This window comes from Danio rerio, chromosome 14 (genome assembly GCF_052040795.2).
Source record: "Danio rerio strain M-AB ecotype USA chromosome 14, GRCz13ab, whole genome shotgun sequence".
NCBI classification, from domain to species: Eukaryota; Metazoa; Chordata; class Actinopteri; order Cypriniformes; family Danionidae; genus Danio; species Danio rerio.
This window is the reverse complement of record NC_141034.1, coordinates 19,618,274-19,625,000: the sequence shown is the minus strand read 5'-3', so window position 1 is coordinate 19,625,000 and position 6,727 is coordinate 19,618,274. Positions and strand designations below refer to the sequence as shown.

Sequence of the window (6,727 nt, the reverse complement as noted above, 5' to 3'; positions counted from 1 at the left end):
CACTTTATGCAACATTAAACAAGGAAACAATGGTATTACCTAGCTAAAATTAGTGAAGTCTAGTCTGAAATGTAACAGAATTTTGCTTTAAAGACTCACTTTTGTGCATCGATGATCAAGTATACAATGTTATAACACAAACAAACAAATCGATTACTTCCAGCCCAACTGGAAAAGCAATGATGGCATTGTGGGATACAGTATGCACATTGTGCCAAAAGAGCCATAACATCTGAATATATTCACAATATGAAGCTGCAAAAACAGCAAAAGTAACACTAGCATGGTGGTTTGTCATTTCATTCCTTAGCAATTCTGTCCCTCACATTCAATGTCAACTTCATCCTATAGTGAAATTACACAACAACATGTCTTTTAATGAAGCATATAATGCATCCTCTGCATTTGTACAACACAATTATGCCACTGTTCAATCTGACCACTGCTTTACCAAACTCCATAAGCCAAACATATGTAACCAAGCATTCAATTACAGCCATTTCAGGGGGTTCGTCAAGATGCAGTTAGCCATTTGAAACTCCAGGCTCAACCACTGCGTGATTTGCGGTGATCCAATAAAATGCACAAAACCACCACCACTATTTCTGAGGACAATTCGTTCTGTTGGGAGCCTGAATATACACTGAATACAGCAGATTTTGTGCTGTATTAACTATGTTTGAATGTAGTTGTTGTAATCTTGCTTAGTTTCAGTCCCACAGAGATGGTTGAGGAGTGCTTACCAAGGTTATTTTAGTACACAAAAACCACAAGACAAAAATTTTGTTAACTGGAAAAAAAACTTTAAAAACTGCAATAAATGGAAAAAATAAACTAAACTAAAAACAGCCACTGAAACGCTAACTGTAATAAAATAATTAGCAAAAAAAGAATTAATAAGCACAGAATACTTTGCATTTAAAAAAACTGTTAATTAACAGTTTCTGTATTTTGTGATTTTCCCTTGATTTATGGTTGTGAATTGCATTATGGGATGTTGATCTCTGCTCTGTCGACTTTTGATGAGGAAAATTCAACTCTACAGTTTAATAAAATGGCTTTTATTGTTATTTTAGTGGTTTGAAATAATATAATGTCTAAGAAATAATATATAGAGAAATAAGTTTGTAAAACAACAACAACAAAAAAAAAAAGTAATGACAGCTTATTACAAGGTTTTAGTACTATAACATACACGCTAACCCAGACGATAAATCACTTAAACTACTAAAAAAAAAAAAAGTTATTAAATGCATTTTTTTTTTTACTTTTTAAGGATAAAATTTGTTTGGATGAAATATCAAATTCCATAATGCAATTAAAAAGCAAATAAATAAACAGGGAAAATAAAAATAAAAACATGAATCCTAAAATACAGAAAACTGCTAATTTACAGATATGTTTACAGTTTAGCAGAAAATCTGCTGACTGACAGCTATTTAGAGAATCACCTATAGATGCACTTTTACAGACAAAAACATCATTCAAGCACATGTTTAAAAAACTATGTATAAAATATACAGTGCTCAGCACTGAGTACAGCCCATTTTTAAACTTAATATTTGCATCCATTTCTCAGTGAATATAGGCAATGTATTTTGGTTCATTTTAACAAAATAGATATATAAAACAGATATATTCATTAAAATAATATTTTAGTCACCAAACATATTCAAAAATTGAAAAATAATAGAATAAATTTCAAGCAAAATATTGCAAAAAATAAATACAACCTACAACTAAATCTTTCCATTTTTTATTTATTTTTTTACTTCTGTTGATTTTTCCTCATTTTTAAATTTGTAATTAATATTTTTCTATATCATACATTTGGGTGTACTAGATTTTGGACCGTAATCATAAGTTATATTGTTAGATAAGCTGTATCTAATGTAAATACACAAATATAATATATAGCTTCCTAATAAAAAAATGGATTTAAATAATAGATTTGTGAGGGGTGTACTTATATATGCACTGTATATACAGTACCTATATGTGTAACTATGTATAATCTTTCTAACATAAACATAAATGTTCTAACCTTTTTGCCAAAAAAATGTAAACTAGACATGTTTAACTGCATATACAGTAAAGGTTCTTTAATACAAAGAAAATTGTATTCTTATTTTTTATTATTATTTTTGTTTTGTTTTTATTCATTGCATTTCTATGGTTTTAGAATGGGTGTTTGTTCAACCTATTATGTTATGTTTATTACTAATAGGTTTGCACAAAAGTTAATATGAGCCATGCAAATACTAAAATTTGCTCAGGTTGACAATGGACATGTCCTGTTAGCTCTGTTAAACTAGAATTACTAAAACTGAAAAATTAAATTCAAAAATTGTAATCACAAAATAAAAACTAAACTAAAACTTATGAACCCATCAACTATAACTAAACTGAAATATACAGCAAATTTAAAAAAATAAATTTTAACGCTAAACTATAATAACCTTGGTTCTCATGATGACCGTTTTCTGCATATGGAAGAATAATGAGTTCCAGGTGTGTGTGTGCCAGGTCTCAGATGAGCCTATTATAACATTCATGCTGCACTTCATAAGCATGACCCCTTAAGCCCCTCCTACTGGAGCCATACATGCCACGTTAATAAGCAAGACAAACCGAATTAAATTACATTTTTCTTGGGGGATTTTATTAATAAACTGTTGAAGAGCCTGTGCTCACCGGTACGGCTTCATCAGGGTTTTTTAGCGAGTTTCCTTTGCATTCCAAAGAGGTGAGCAGCCTGGAAACTTAACTGCCTCCAACAAGTTTTTTTTTCCTTCTGTTGTAGTAATTGTGGGAAGTGATTATTGTAAACACACACACACACACACACACACACACACACACACACACACACACACACACACACACACACACACACACACACACACACACACACACACGGTGCCCCATATGAAAGTACACCACCACATCAGGAGAAAACAGCAACCAGATGTGCTGTTAGCAAAATGACCAGAGGAAACACAGACTATTAAAGGTAGAGTGAGAAGATGTGTAATGTGAAGTGATGCGTAAGTGCACGGCAAATCACGAGAACGTTTCACATTTACCATACACTCCATCTACAGTGCAAACAAAGACTTCCTTCCTGTGACTTGCACTTTAAAAAGTTTTATGATCAAGTCACTGCAACATGTTTTATGTTACTTTAACTTATCAAGCTACATTAACAATGTTTTAACTTTGTTTAAAAAAGCAACGAGATTCAACTCAATGTTTTGAGTTTGTTTGACAAAATGCAAGTTTAAATTATTTATAAACTTAAAATGATTTCATTTAAAATTTGAAAAACCTATATTCAGTATATTCCCCAGGACAAACACTTAAGCATTGCTTTAAAGAAGAATAATCTCTACTGATGGGGTAAACAGAATCTCCTTTGTCCTTTTAGGTTTGTTTTTTTTATCCCACTGTCAGACATTTAATTACAGGCACATGCAGCCTGGTGAAAGGGGTGATTCTTTTTTTCTTAAAACTTGGATATTTTTGCAGTTATTCACCTCATTTTATATTTAATTATGAGGTTTAAATAGGTTGCATTTTAGTGACATTTTAAGTGTTATTTATTTATTTATTTATTTATTTTTTTGCTGTATAAGCTTGTGGGACGGTATAATCACCTCACTTTTTGATGTACCAAGAACATTTCCTGAAGATTTAGAACAAAGAAATCTGAGATCAAAGCTTATTTTTAAGCACTAATGTATTACTTTATATATCATTAGCCCTCTACTGCATGCATTATGATCTATAAAAAAGTGACTGTTTTTGTTTACTTAGAATGGCTGAACTTGACATGCTGTGAAAAAAAAATAATAATAAAAATTAAGGTACTTTATGATATGTTGCCATATGGCAACATATTCCAACAGTGGATCTAACTTAGAAATTTCAAATTTAGAATTTTCCTTTTAATTAATAATTTTGTTATTTGAAGTGATTTATTTGGTGTTGCGATATTATAAGTTACCACAGAACTCATAAATGACACCTTATACTTTCCGACAATTGATGTTCCAACAGCTTTCATTTATTACATTCTTTTTTTGCTGAATATTATTAAAAACAAACATATTTTTTATTATATAAAACATACAGTAGGTATAAATATTTCCTCCAGTAAATAAAATAACAAATAAATAGCAAGTCTAATTCATACAGGTGCATCAGAATAATGTAGCTAAAAATGTTTATGTATTATACTAAGTACTCTACTACGCCTCTGAGCTAACTTGGGTGAACTGTCTCCATCACTGCTCTTATCAAATTACCAATCTGCACCATTCTCATGGTCACTAAAACCCATCTCATCCTCACTTTCATCTGCAGAAAGAGCCAGTTCTGTCCTTTTCTTCTTTCGCTTATCTTAGGACATGGTGGTCTTCACTAATACACTGTTCTCTGTATTTATATCTAATCAAAAGTAGTTTTGCCATTAAAAATCCATTTTATTTATAATTCAAATGCCATTAACACATGACCAATAACCATCATACTACTAGCATTCATGTTGTTATTGTTACAACTTAAAAGTTCACAGCTGACCTTGCAAGCTAACCCATTGCAGTATTGCACGTTCCACTATTGCACAGTGTTGCCGTTTCGGCAACACACACATTTGATTAATTGACAAAAATAAAATAATAACAAATGTTTTGAGTCGTGAGCATGTCTTCATAACTTGCTTAAGGTGATGTTTCGGATTTTTTTGTGGATCTGACATAATTTGATCCTTTGTTTTTATTGACGTTTACATTTGCATTCAGCAATTACTCACATTAAACGCCAGTCTGTCAGAAATCGTACTACAGAAAAACACTACATGTCATGTGACTAAACTAAAGCACATCATTAGCTAAGGTCTTCTCTTTCAAACAAAAAAATGTGAGAAACCTAAAATTAAAGAAACAGTGGCAGGGAAATAAGCATAAATATCATGTTGCCATAATGCGGTTAAGGGTTAGAAAAAATAGAAATCTGTTAGCCTATTGTCATTTAAACAATTTTTCAAACTTTCCTCTGCTCAGACATCATTCCGCTTTGTGTTAAAGCCTTCTTTGGTGTGTTATTTTTACAATTTAAATAGGACAAATGAGCTCATGTATGGGACAAATTCTGGACCTTGCTCAGTGACAAGTAGGTCTTTTGAACCACCTGAACCCCCTCTCACTCCCTGCCTATGGGCCACAATTATGTAAATGTAACTTATATGATTTTCTATAAACAGTACCTTTTAAAACAAGTATTTCTTAGTATACTTTTTTTGGGTATTTCTGATTGTTTTTATGCCTAGGTTTATTTTATATTATACTTAAATTAATTTAATTCATTATTTTAAGGTAAACCAAATTAAAAGTATTTCCACTATGTTGATTTTAGTTCATGTTTATTTTAATTATCAAAAAACAATTGTTCAATGATTTTAGTTTTAATTCACTATAATTGCCCTTCCTTTGTCTTAACCTATTCTGATTCTCAAGTAAATGTATCTTATTTTAAGAAAGTTAATCCTAAAATAAAATAAAAAACAAAATCATTTTCTCAGTGTAACATCAATAATATTAATGAAACCGATTTCCATTTTAATATAATTTAAATTATGACAGATTGGCATGACCAAGTCTACATGCCTAAATAACAGCTCATTTCAATGACTGGTTGGTTGGTGCTGTGCCAGACAGGCTTGGTTGAGCATTTCAGAAGATCTACTATAATTTCTATGCATGACCAAATATCTAGTCTTTATATAGAATCGTTTAAAAAAAAGAGAGATAATATTACCAGAACATCTTTGTGTCAGTTCTCTTTGGAGCTAGGGGTCAAATGAGATGTCCAGATGGCCAGTCTGTTCAGATGATATTGACCTTATTCTTTACATATGAGCAGGCACAGGCATTGAAATCTTTTTGACTGCAGACTTCCAGTCTCATTCACTTTCATTGATTTTTAGACATTACAATGGCTCGTTATGCTGCTTCATGTTGCAAACTGATCTTTTCTTATTATATTAGTCTTCTTTTATGTATAATCAAACACGCTTGTTTTTAGAGCAAGCGGTTTAACATTTTATTATTTGTAGTCATTTCTCCCATAGGCAACTGTTTCAAAACAAGTGCACTTCAGAATAAGGTCAATTAAATCTAAAGCAGCAGATAAATCTGAAGCAGAGAGTCACAATTTGGGGTAAACAACAGGAAAAGTTTTGTTCATTCAGCCTGAAAAAAAGTTTTGGCTGCTGGTGGTCTGACTGTGGCAGGGACTATATTTTTTAGCCTGCATTGGGCCCTTTGGTACTACTTGAGCATTGATTAAACACAGCAGCTGAGCTTACCTGCACTGTTGCTGCCATGTCACAAGCACTGGAACCCCTGTAAAAACAGAAGATTTGACTTACGAATGATTAGATTAACATAGTGGTTCTCAATTCCAGTCCTCCCCTCCCTGCACATTTTCTGTCTAGGTTACTAAACACACCTGATTCAGATCATCAGCTCGTTAACTGATCCTTGTGTGTCAAATAAAAGAGACATACAATATGAACAGGGCAAGGTGGCCTAAGGATTGAGGTAAAGGTTGTTTAACATTCACACATTCAGACTTTCTCCTTAATAATATAATTTTAGAGAAGTATTCTTTGGAACTTCTAAAAAGTCAAATCACATTAGCAGCCAATGACTACCAAAGTGTAACA

At 31.9% G+C, this 6,727-nt stretch overlaps 1 long non-coding RNA gene across 1 annotated transcript in view; it reads right to left on the bottom strand.

Annotated features, from left to right (window-relative positions):
* LOC141377491 (uncharacterized) overlaps positions 1 to 6,423 on the bottom strand; it is a 61,329-nt gene extending 54,906 nt beyond the window's left edge. Inside the window, exon 1 of the long non-coding RNA XR_015507297.1 lies at positions 6,368 to 6,423. This is a non-coding gene — a long non-coding RNA (uncharacterized LOC141377491). The remainder of the gene's footprint in view (positions 1 to 6,367) is intronic.
* Between the last annotated feature and the right edge of the window lie 304 nt (positions 6,424 to 6,727).